The 6177-nt window shown below is 38.4% G+C and overlaps 1 non-coding gene across 1 annotated transcript; it reads left to right on the top strand.

The window, feature by feature from the left end:
* The first annotated feature begins 1471 nt into the window (after positions 1-1471).
* LOC117309702 (U6 spliceosomal RNA) lies at positions 1472-1575 on the top strand. Its single transcript, XR_004524017.1, has one exon. It is a non-coding gene; the product is annotated as a U6 spliceosomal RNA (small nuclear RNA).
* The last annotated feature ends 4602 nt before the right edge of the window (positions 1576-6177 follow it).

The raw sequence follows: 6177 nt of genomic DNA, 5'->3' as shown, positions 1-6177 counted from the left end.
TTAGGTTTTTTAAGGAAACTCCATACTGTTTTCCATAGTGATACACCAATTTACATTCACATCAACAGCATACAAATGTTTTTCTCCACATCCTCTCTAGCATGTATTATTTGTGGACTTTTTGACCCTTAGTCTTTTTTTAAACTTATGAGCCCCAGGTTCTTTGGCTAGTATGATGTGGCCCAGTCATCCTCTCTGGACCTATCCCAGTGCCACTCAAAACAAGGGACTTAGAGTGGAATCTAAAACTCCAGATGTGACCTGGCCGGATGTGGCTGTGTGACCATCACTCTCCCTTGTTCTGGATCTCCTGCTTCCAGAAATGAGACTAAAAGGGCATTAGTTGTCCTAGCAGCTACATCACTTCATTCTCTCACATTGACTTGCCACCAACTAAAGCCTTTTTGTCCTTTTAGTGAGAATAGCTGTTCTGAATGCTTTCCTCAGGCTGCTAATATTTTAAAAACCTATATACATGACTATATTCTTCCTTATTAAAGTTCCCCTGGCTAGATTCCAGCCATTTTCAAATCTAGATTCCATCAATCATTAGTCCTCCCAAGTTTGACTATCTGGTCCTCTGTCTTCCTCTCAGTCTTTGATACAAGCCTTGTCAGGAGCCAAACCCCATGGCATGACTTTAAAGCCCTCCCTTTAGATCAGTGATTTTCAAGGGCCTTTTCTTAAATCTCTATTCTATTATGAAAACATTAAAATATACAGAGAAGTAGGACTAGTAGCGCAAAGAACACCTATGTATCCTCCACCTATAGGGTCTACAATTGTCAATATTTTGTCACATTTCCTCTATTTACATATTGTTTAGCTCAATCATTTAAAAATAAAGACACATGACATTTTACCACTAATAGTTCATTTTACCACTTGCAGCTCTGCACCCCACCCCTGCAAAACTCTCCTTCTAAGGATAGCACCTTTATCAAAAGTAACAAAAAATGAACAATAATTCCTGCTTGTTTTCTCCACTTCGTCCATATTCAAATTCCCCAATTTGTTGCCAACATGTCTATCATGGCTTTGACAAAACGAAATCAAATCAAGTGACACATTGCAGTTTTGGCTCTTTTAATCTAAAAAAACAATACCTCAACTTCTTTTTTTCAATGAATTGCCTGTCAAAGAGACAAAGATAATTGTGTTTTAGAATGCTAAAGACCTCTTTAAATACTGTCTGTCTTCATGTTGGTAATTTCAAATGCTGCTACCAGGTGTGAACGATTTATTGAAAAATTACTAATTTTTCTTGTCTATTAATCAAATCCCTATGTAACTACCAATAAGAACTTCTGATAAGCATGAGATAACACTCTGACCATATCGGGTTGCTAGAATCACAGGGATAAACTCAGAATTGTGATACTTTATAATTGTGTAACTTTGGTCAAGTTACTTAACCCCTGTGAGTCTTGGTCTCCTGTGCTCTATAATGAAGATAAAAGTATCTGTCTCAATAATAAGAGCAGCATGTATACTAAAATTGGAAGGATACAGAGAAGATTAGCATGGCCCCTGCCCAAGAGTGACATGCAAATTTGTGAAGCGTTCCATATTTTTTAAGCTATGTATATTTATTAGATATTGCAAAATATCCCTTTATGAGAGTTTTCTAATTTATATTATCACCAGAAATGTATGCAAGTGCCTGTTTCCCTCAGCTTCGACAACAGTGGTAGTAGTTTTTATTTTTAAATCAATTTTAGAGAAATTATATCTCTGTGTAATTGAAATTTGTATTTCTCAAATTACGAGATCAGACATATTTGCAATATGTTTAAGAGTCATTTTTATATATTTTTTGGTAAATTGTTCAGCTTTTAAACTTATTTTACTATCATGACCCATTAATTTTTTTAATTAATTAATTTATTTTTATTTATTTTTGGCTGCATTGGATCTTTGTTGAGCTATGTGGGCTTCTCATTGCGGTGGCTTATCTTGTTGCAGAGTGTGGGCTCTAGGCGCACAGGCTTCGTTGTGGCGCACGGGCTCTAGAGCGCAGGCTCAGTAGTTGTGGTGCATGGGTTTAGTTGCTTCGCGGCATGTGGGATCTTCCCGGACCAGGGATTGAACCCGTGTCCCCTGCATTGCAGGCAGGTTCTTAACCACTGCACCACCAGGGAAGTCCTTGACCCATTAATTTTTAAAGAATAAAATATTTAATTAGCCAAATGGCACAAAAGAAAAAATCCTACAAGGATTGATGCAATAGCACTCATGGTTTCCATTTAGAGTCTCTGACCGCAGGAGCAAACAAATTTTCATTTAACATTTGGAAAGCTGACTTTTTAAACTAACATTTGTCAAACTCATACTGTATGCTCATAAATGATCAGCTGAGCACTTATTGTGTTCCCTACTACATGCTGGACACTGTGAATTCACATTTCCTCTTTACAGCAACCCTACAAAATAGGTAGAGTTATTATCCCCATTATATGAAAGAGGAAATTGAACTCACACATGTTAAATAAGTTCGCCAGGTTCACACCAAGTTGGGAATTGAACTGAGGTCTTTCTGAGCATGTAGTTGGAGCTCTTTCCACTACCCTACTCTGCCTCTTTGATTGTAAACAGTGCCCAGTTCTTATTCAACACAGTATATCTCATATTTCCTTGCAATCAATCACCTCAACCTTGTTAGAGTTAAGTCCAAAGTAGCAATTCCTCTGTGGAATCCTCTACCTTCTGAGGGATAAAAATGGCTCCAAACCAAGCCAGGCCAAGCCTCGTCTTGTGTTTTCTCAGGGTAAGGAATGCCATGTGCTTGCTCCAGGCAGAGGCCTCTGTTCTCTCAGCCTGTTATCGGCGTGTGTCATGTGTTTGGAATGGGAAGCAGGCTCTGGCATGAAACTCGCCCACAAGGATAGACAAGGCTTGGGCGGTGGATGGTAGAGGGTAGGAAGGCTGACTAGACCCAAGAGTGTGGCAAAGTCAGTGAATGAGTCTTAACAGCAGTCAGCCCTGGTGTTCCAGTCCACAGCTGGAGCCCAAAGTGGAGCACAGCAGCAGTGGGGAGGGAGGTGCAGGAGTGTGTATGGAGGGGAAAGGAGACACTTGAAAATGTCACGGGCAGGAGTTCATCATCTTGGAAGTCTGGTTACCTATGGCAAAGCCCCATCGTGGAACAAGTTTCAAAGGGCTGCCCATAGAAGGGAGTCTGGCCAGAGCAAAACTAGAAAGCCCAGGGATTCCCAGGAGGAACATATCATGATCTATGGGGGAGGAGTGTAGTTAGAAAGTGCATGCAATATTTCAATATTTTGCATGTACACATATTTAAAATAAAATATTCTTATTGTGTTAAAATAGAACATAATGAAAGTAAATTTGAACAAAGTCTTTTTAGCTGGTGAGGGTGTTCAGAAACTTAGACTCTAGCCAAAAACTATTAGTTATCTTTCGCATATTAGTGACTTTCGAGGAGGTTGTGAAATTTTTGTGTTAAAAGAGAGGGCATCAGTTTCAATATTGAGAAACCTTTGGAAAGTAGAAGAGAAATAAGGAGTCCAGTTCTGGGGGCAGGCTTTGTTGCCCCCAAGGGCAATGAGTTAGCCTAGGGCTTCCCTCCATTTGCTTTATTTATTTAATTAATTAATTTATTTTATTCTATCTACTGTTTGGTGCAGGGATAATTTCGTCTCATACCCATTCCAAAGTGGAACTAAAGGAATATGTGTGTATGGCCAAATAATCTTACTAATAATCAGACCTGATCTTTAAAATCTTGTTATTGTAACTAAACCTCTTGGTCTAGGATCCAGGGGGAATTGACAATGCTGTTCTTTGATGCCCTTTGTGAAGTTCATGGAAGGGAGTTATTATGTTAATATGCATATTAAAATTTATTCTCTAACTTGGCTGAGAACCAAACAAAAGAAAATAAGCTTCCTTCTATTTCAGCAGAAACATTTGAGTTATAAGAAATGTAAAAATCATTTTTCTCACTAGGAAAGGAAAGACAATTTTCTCCACTCAATGGACTATTAAATTTTAGAATCTCATTCCCTGAAGAGGTTTAAGAATCTGGTAGGGCTTCCCTGGTGGCACAGTGGTTGAGAGTCCGCCTGCTGATGCAGGGGACATGGGTTCGTGCCCCGGTCCGGGAGGATCCCACATGCCGCGGAGTGGCTGGGCCCGTGAGCCATGGCCGCTGAGCCTGCGCGTCCGGAGGCTGCGCTCTGCAGCGGGAAAGGCCACAGCAGTGAGAGCCTCGTGTACCGCAAAAAAAAAAAAAAAAAAAAAAAAAAAAATAGCTGGTAGATGGGCTAGATCAGTGCAGTCCATGAGTTCAGTGGGGACCAGATGATCTTTGATAACAGGGAACAGTTGGGGTCACTCTTTCAGTCTTTGGGTTCCACACTGAAATGAAAATTCACCAGCACTATTTCTAGATTATTTAAAACTAACAATACATAAATTATTATAATATATAAATATAAAAACTCCTATAAAGGTAAATGTGCAACATTTTGAGCATTTTATATTATACCAAGACTTTATTGCTTAGAAGACTTTAAATAAGGTAAAATGAGATTTTTTTTCCTTAAATTGAAAGAAAAAGGAAAAAGTGAGAAAGGAGTGAGGAAATGGAGATAGAAAAGACCCAGAAATCCCACTACTGGGCATATACCCTGAGAAAACCATAATTCAAAAAGAGTCATGTACCACAATGTTCATTGCAGCTCTATTTACAATAGCCAGGACATGGAAGCAACCTAAGTGTCCATCATCAGATGAATGGATAAAGAAGATGTGGCACATATATACAGTGGAATATTACTCAGCCATAAAAATGAACAAAATTGAGCTGTTTTGTAGTGAGGTGGATGGACCTAGAGTCTGTCATACAGAGTGAAGTAAGTCAGAAAGAGAAAAACAAATACAGTATGCTAATACATATATATGGAATCTTAAAAAAGAAAAAATGGTTCTGAAGAACCTAGGGGCAGGACAGGAATAAAGATGCAGACGTAGAGAATAGACTTGAGGACACGGAGAGGGGGAAGGGTAAGCTGGGACAAAGTGAGAGAGTGCCGTGGACATATATACACTACCAAATGTAAAATAGATAGCTAGTGGGAGGCAGCTGCATAACACAGGGAGATCAGCTCGGTGCTTTGTGTCCACTTACAGGGGTGGGATAGGGAGGGTGGGAGGGAGACACAAGAGAGAGGGGATATAGGGATATATGTATACATATAGCTGATTCACTTTGTTATACAGCAGAAACTAACACAACAATGTAAAGCAATTATACTTCAATAAAGATGTTAAAAAAAAGAAGAAGTGAGGGGTTCTCTGCTTATATAGCTGCACAAAGGACAGGAGTAATTTTTCCATTGACTTAAAACATTTCTTTTTGATTTTGTTCATTCTAGCAGTCATTACTGATTATGAAGATAACCCAAATGAATTAATCTGTAACCAGTTCATAGATATGGTCATTTAAAAATTTTTAAATCCAATTTATTTAAGATGAAATAAAATTCACTTATTTCTTCTACTCCCCATCACCCCTTGCCTCTTGTAACCATCAATCTGTTCTCTGTATCTATGAGTTTGAGCTTTGTTTTGTTTTTTCAGATTCCACATAAAAAAATGAGATCATATGGTATTTGTCTTTGTCTGATTTATTTCACGTAGCATAATTGCCTTGTGGTCCATCCATGTTGTTGGCAAGATTTCATTCTTTTTATGGCCAAATAATATTCGTGTGTGTGCGTATGTAATTTCTTTATCCATTCATCCATTGGTGGACACTTAGGTTGTTTCCATATCTTGGCTATTGTAAATAATGCTGCAATGAACATGGCTGTGCAGATATATTTTCAAGTTGGTGTTTTTATTTTCTTCAGATCAATATCCAGAAGTAGGATTACTGGATCTTATGATAGTTCTATTTTCAGTTTTTTGAGGAGACTCCATACTGCTTTTCATAGTGTTTGCACCAATTTACATTTCTACTAAGAGTGCACAAGAGTTTCCTTTTCTTCATATCTTTGCCAACACTTGTTATTTCTTGTTTTTTTGACAGTAGCCATCTGACAGGTGTGAGGTTTATCTCATTGTGGTTTTGATTTGCATTTCCCTGGTGATTAATGATGTTGAACATCTTTTCATCTACCTGTTAGCCATCTGTATGTCTTTTTAGGAAAA

Source organism: Tursiops truncatus, chromosome 1 (genome assembly GCF_011762595.2).
Source record: "Tursiops truncatus isolate mTurTru1 chromosome 1, mTurTru1.mat.Y, whole genome shotgun sequence".
Taxonomy (NCBI): Eukaryota; Metazoa; Chordata; class Mammalia; order Artiodactyla; family Delphinidae; genus Tursiops; species Tursiops truncatus.
The sequence above is the reverse complement of the archived record's forward strand: the minus strand, read 5'-3'. Positions and strand labels throughout refer to the sequence as shown.